Source organism: Crocuta crocuta, unplaced genomic scaffold (assembly GCF_008692635.1).
Source record: "Crocuta crocuta isolate KB4526 unplaced genomic scaffold, BGI_CrCroc_1.0 scaffold737, whole genome shotgun sequence".
Taxonomy (NCBI): domain Eukaryota; kingdom Metazoa; phylum Chordata; class Mammalia; order Carnivora; family Hyaenidae; genus Crocuta; species Crocuta crocuta.
The window spans coordinates 380,180-385,988 of record NW_027527804.1 but is presented as its reverse complement, the minus strand read 5'-3'; positions in this window follow the sequence as shown (position 1 = coordinate 385,988).

Here is a 5,809-nt window from a genome sequence, read left to right as displayed (position 1 = left end):
ACCTAGAGAGCACTGAATGGATGCTAACTATTCTTCCTTCTTATAATCACATCTTCATTATCATTATCTGCACAAATATTAGATACATTATCTCATTTAATCCTTCTAACTCCAGGAAGTAGCAACTATTATTTTCATCTGCAGCTTACAAACCAGGAAACTAACAGCTTATCGTATCCATACCTGGGGAATACTGAGAACACAAAAAAGAACCCAGTGTGGACCCAGGCAGCCTTTGGGGATCTTTCCATATAGTAGGGGGGACTAAGACACAGAGTACTCATAGTTCAATGGGTGCTGTATTTGAGAAACGTAGCATGGGGGCACTGATGGTGAATGACCTGGTATCCGGGCAGGTTAGGGAGGCGTCACAGATGAAGGACATTGGAGCTGGATCCAGAAGGATGGAGGAGTTTTCCAGGAGGAGCAGTGGAGGGTGGGGGAAATCATTCCAGGCAGAGGGAACAGGATTTGTGTGAAAGTTCATGTCTGGAGGGTGGAGTAATTGCTGTGGGTGCGCAGTTGGCAGCAGTGGAAGGGGAATGGAGAAGGTGGTTGGGGTCAGCTTATCCAGAGCTTTGTTGGCCAAGCTGAGAGGTTTGCACTTTGTTCTGTGAGCAATAGGGAGTCATTGAAGGTTTTTATTGAGTCAGAGGGATGACAGACCAGGAAGACAACTCTTCCCGGGCACCAGGGTGTGGAAGGACTGGAAGGAAGAGAAGCCAACGTCAGGCAGACCATTGGGAGGCCATCCCAAGGGTCCTGGCTAGAAGTGCCAAGTGCTCTGGACCAGGACTGTGGCCATGAGAGCAGAGAAGAGGGGCCACTCCAGGGACGTGTCAGTAGATAGAAACCACAGGCCTGAGTGTCATGGAAGGCCAAGGAGATGGGAAACATGATGGTGACCCTGAGGTTGCAGCTTGGGTCTGTGGTGATATTGCTAACCAAGACGGGGAACACAGACTGTTAGTTGGCAGAATAATGAGTGGACACAGGTGACAAGTTCAGGGTGGGAGCTAGAAACAGAGACGCCACCCAGGTCCAGGTGGTATTAGTTGACCCCACAGGACCAGATGGGGTGTCTCTTCTCCCATTTACTCCTCCAGGGCGAGGGCTGCGGACAGAGCCAGGTGAGCCCCAGCATGTAAGGTGGTGGGGGAACACCAGCCCGGGGGTGAGAAGATGCCTTTTTTCCAGCTCCTCCCAGGAACCTCGTCCCTTCCACTCAGGAGTAGGGGCCACTTTGCAGGGCGAAGAGAGGTGCTCAGTGTGCAGAGCTTAAGTCCACATGGGGGCCACGAGCTAAGGAAAGGACAGTCACTTCAGCTTTTGAATTCCTGGTGGATGGAACGTCTTCTACGGAAACCCAGCAAATTGACAACTGGGCATTTGGGATGGAACAGACAAATACCACAACTATACAGTGACCGCTGGAATGTTCAGTGCCAACAACCTAGTCTTCAGTGCTAAGGAGCCGGGGGTAGATTCACAAGGCATTTCTAAAGATCCAGTTGGCACAAACCACAGCTGGTCTCCTAGGAGTCCTAAAACTTTAATTAGACCAGGCAGGCCCCATAACCAAATCCCATAATCCCATAAATCTATAACGACAAGTTATAGTCACACTCTGAATTTGTAAGAGACCCTAAACTGCCATCTCCTTTCTGAGCCTCTGAATGACCCCTGACCAACTCTTCCTCCTAGAACTACGTATCCAGAATGGCATTGGTCTCCCCTGAAACCGTGACAACATCTATGGATGTTGGATGTATGGATATCTGTTAAGTCTCTAGGATCACCCTAATAATAGTTCTAGACACTATACACGCATGAACTCATTTATTCTTCATGAATATTATAGACCCTCTTTATACATATATATAATATTTATAGTAGCAATAATAATGGATGTTTTCTGAGTGCTTAATATAGGCCAGGCATGGTTCTAAACATGTTACATGAAATAACTCATAATTCCACATGAACAACACTCTGAGGTAGGTGTTATTACCGTCAACAGCCCCAACTAGCTCAAAATGCCTCTAGATAAAGGCTCTCTGTCCATTTGGTACCTCAGGCCGATTTAGGTCTCCAGTCCAGATAGGTAAAATGGCTCAGGGTCTTTGTGAGACAGCCTAGGAGCGGCCACCTGGATAAGAGGTTAGGACTCCGAAGGCATTTACTGTGCTCCTGGAGAGAGTCAGTTATGTAGGCTGGGGCTGGGTATAGGAACCTGAGTCATGTGACCTGCCTCCCTGTCTCTTGCCCCCTTTCACAAGATGCAGTGTACGCTTTCTTAAGGTGTGGCCCATGGAGGGCTTTTTAAATGTATAGATTCCAGAGATAACCCCGAACCCCGAGACCCTATCTCTATGGAGATAGTAGCTTAATCTTTGAGAGGATGAAGGCCTGTCTTCTGATCCTAGGGGTACATAGACATGCTGGGGGGGGTACTTCTTCCACTTCCTCCTAGCTGAGCAGAGAATCAGGGAGGGCCAGAATGCAAAGAGCGTGCTGAGGGCAAGCCAGCACAGAAAGCAGATCTCCTGCCACCACACCCCTTTGAGGGAGAGTGAAGTCTGTATCCATGGGAGAGGGCGGGGAGAGAGAAGAGCAAGGAAGTGAAGGAAAGCCTCTAGAAACTGGCACCCTGGGGCCCAGATTAGGGAGCGTCCTGAGGGAGGGAGGGAGAGAAGGGTGGTGTTGGAGGAGGAGAACAGCTGTGGGCCAACGCTAGGCTACGGGGTCAGGGACCCATGGTGGAAGGAGCCTCAGCTAGGTATCTATCCATGCTACCACTGCAACATCGAGCTTTCCAGGAATGAGACACAAAGTGTTTGGTGGGACGTTTTTCCTTCTGTTGGTGCTTTGGGACCTGCATGCTCCTGGACCCCACCCTCCCAGAAATAAGTCTACCTCACCACTAGGGAAGGGGCGGCCGAGCTCAGACCGTGGTTGGGGAAAGCCCAAGAAAGGATTTCATGAATCCTTAGCAGGGACTCCACCTGTTTGGTTAGCTGGGGGATGGAGTGGAGGCAGAGCCGGAGGGAGGAAAGGCTTCGGAGCACCCTTATGTAGCGAGGCTCAGTGGAAAGGGTGCGGAGAGCTACTTTAAGGACACAGCGACCTTTGGGAGCATTTAGTGGGGTTAGAGCTGCACTGATCAGGACCATCTGCTGCTGTAACCTATCCTCTGATGACAATGCATGCAGCAGAGAGCTGGACATATTAGTCGCTTTTGTTTTTTGTTAAGCACTTACTTTGTACCAGGTGCTCTGCTGGACTCTATGGCCATCACCTCATTTCATCTTTACAACACTGTCTGCTAGATACTACATTTACTGTGCCCATTTTACAGATGAGGCTGAGATAGGCAACATGACTTGCCCAAGGCTATAGGGCTAGAGAGTGGCAGAGCCAGACTTTAAAACCAGGTAGTCTTACTCCAAAACCCTGTCCATTAGGCCCTAGGAAGGATGTGTGAATATGGGATTGCCTTAGAGCTTTTGGTGAAGGTGAGTCACCATCCTTATCATGAATCCTATACATAGGAGTTCAATGCTGGTACCCAAGGAAGGAAAGGGCAGGAGCAGAGTCTCAAAGTTGAAGTCCCTATGTGCTTCCCTCCTTAGACCCACCCTCCCAGGCTGGAGAAATGCTAGGGTTGAGGGGGGACAATGTGTGCGATCTGTTTGATTCCTGATACTGAGGCCTTTTAGCAATTTTGAGAGCCCTGGTTCAGTGGCTCCGGTAACTGAGTCTGAGGGTGCCCCAGCAGGACCCCTCCTACCGCCTGTCCTGTTCTAGTAGGTGGGATTCTTCCTGCTCCCTGTACCCCAGTTTCATGAAGTGGGTCTTTGTCTTCTTACCCAAATCCTGAGTCTCTGCCTCAGTAGGTGGCCTTGTACTCCATTTTAGCAAGAACGGAACCTTTCTTTTGTTCTACCTGAGCTTCTTACACTTCTGTCCGTGACCAGTCCTGTTTTTAGACTCCTGCACTGAGGCTCATCTTTGTACCTACAACGCTCTCATATTTCTTGTCTCTCTTCTTCCTTCTAGCAGAGGCTGCTGTCAGGATGCGATGCATCCAGGTGAAACTTAACAGGGTAACCCTGTCTGGCATTTTGACTGATGCCAAAGCCCTGAGTCAAAGGAATTATGTGCTTAAGCATTTTCAAGCTCTTGGGAGTGGATAGGGAAAGATTTGGAAAGGGAAGGGAATGCTCTTAATACTCCTGGAATGCCATTAGGTAGACATAAAATTCAGGCCACTGCCAAGCCAGAACCTGGATTATTTTGGTTATGATCAGAATCTGTCACCCAGGGCGAACTGCCTCCCCCCACCCCCAACCCAGCAAGGTGGCTTTGACAAAAATCGTCCAGACAATTAACTTCCATGATCCAAGCATCTTTTTTTCCCAGAGCTTTTCTGAAGGGGAAGGGCTGAGGAACTTGGTGAGTTACTAAAGACCACACAAACAGGCAGTCGTCAAAGCAAAAGCAAATCCCTCCAGAGGTTAGTTCCCTTGCATAGCCTGAGAACACCCTCAGTCTCCACCAGACACAAGGTGAATTTCCTGTTTTAACTCTTCCAGCACTGATATTAATAATCAGAGAAACAGAAGGTAGCCAGCCTTGGTTTAATGAACATCTTATGCTTTTTAGCATCTCATGCTAAAAGCACTGTTCCTTCTATGGTGCTGTGTAGAAATAAAAGGGAAGACCTGCTGGCCTTGTCCTGTTCTTTTTCATGGCTGAGGAAGTCATTACAAAAGCCTAGAAGGACACTGTTTTTTATCATGGGTCATGGCAGTTTTTCCAAATGACTTCCTATCAAAGACATGCTTCACCCTCGCCTCCAAGCAAATTCTGCACCCTATGAATGGTTTGGTTTTGGTGTTGATGAAGGAGGATATGTAACAGGGCCTGGCTCTGTTAATCTGGGCCATTGTAAGGGAACTTCAGTGGGTACCCCAAAGAAGGGCTGAATGTCCCCATCGGAGCTGCTTCAGGACTGACAAGCTGGCCAGAAGCAGTCCAGCCCCTCAGGAAAGTGGTAAATAAACACATCAGAAATGCTGTCCTGGGGGGCCTGTACCTATTTTGTCTTCTTTCCATTAAAACAGGAAGGCAGTGAAAGGGAGCATTTCACCACATAGCGTGGATCCTTCCCCATTGTGGCAGCATTTCTAACTGCGTTGAACCACACTGCTCTTCCTTTTTTTTTTTTTTAATACCATGGAAGGGTTCCTAAATTCTCCTTTATGCCCTCCTGCTTACAGCATCTTTCACTCTTACAGAAAATTGCTGCATAAGAGATGGAGAAGTGAGCAGGGACTGTGCCCATAGTAGCTGTGATTGCATTTAAGAAATTCAAATGCCAAGGGCGTGCTTCTCCCATTAAGTCCAACATGAGCTATTAGGTGTGCACAGCACTGATGAGCAGGAGACCCTGAAGGACAGGTGAAGGTTTTGGTATGCTGGGGGCTTTGGAAAGAACAAAGAAGCATTTTCACGTTCCAAACTAAGAAGCAGTTTGGAAGGAAAGTGGGGTTGGGGGGAAGGTATCAGGAATTCTTCCAACACCATGGGGCCTGTTCACACCTGAATCAGATATTGATGACCTTTTCCAGGCCCTACCCTCCTCCACCCTCCCCAAAAGACACCATGAGCAGCAATGAGCCCCAGTACTTACAGGTGCAGAGGATTTTAGGACAGGAAAATGGAGACCGCCGGCTCCCAAATGCCTGCCGAGGCAGTTGCATCAGATTAGGAAGTGATGATTGTAAGAATAAGATCTTTGGGAAAT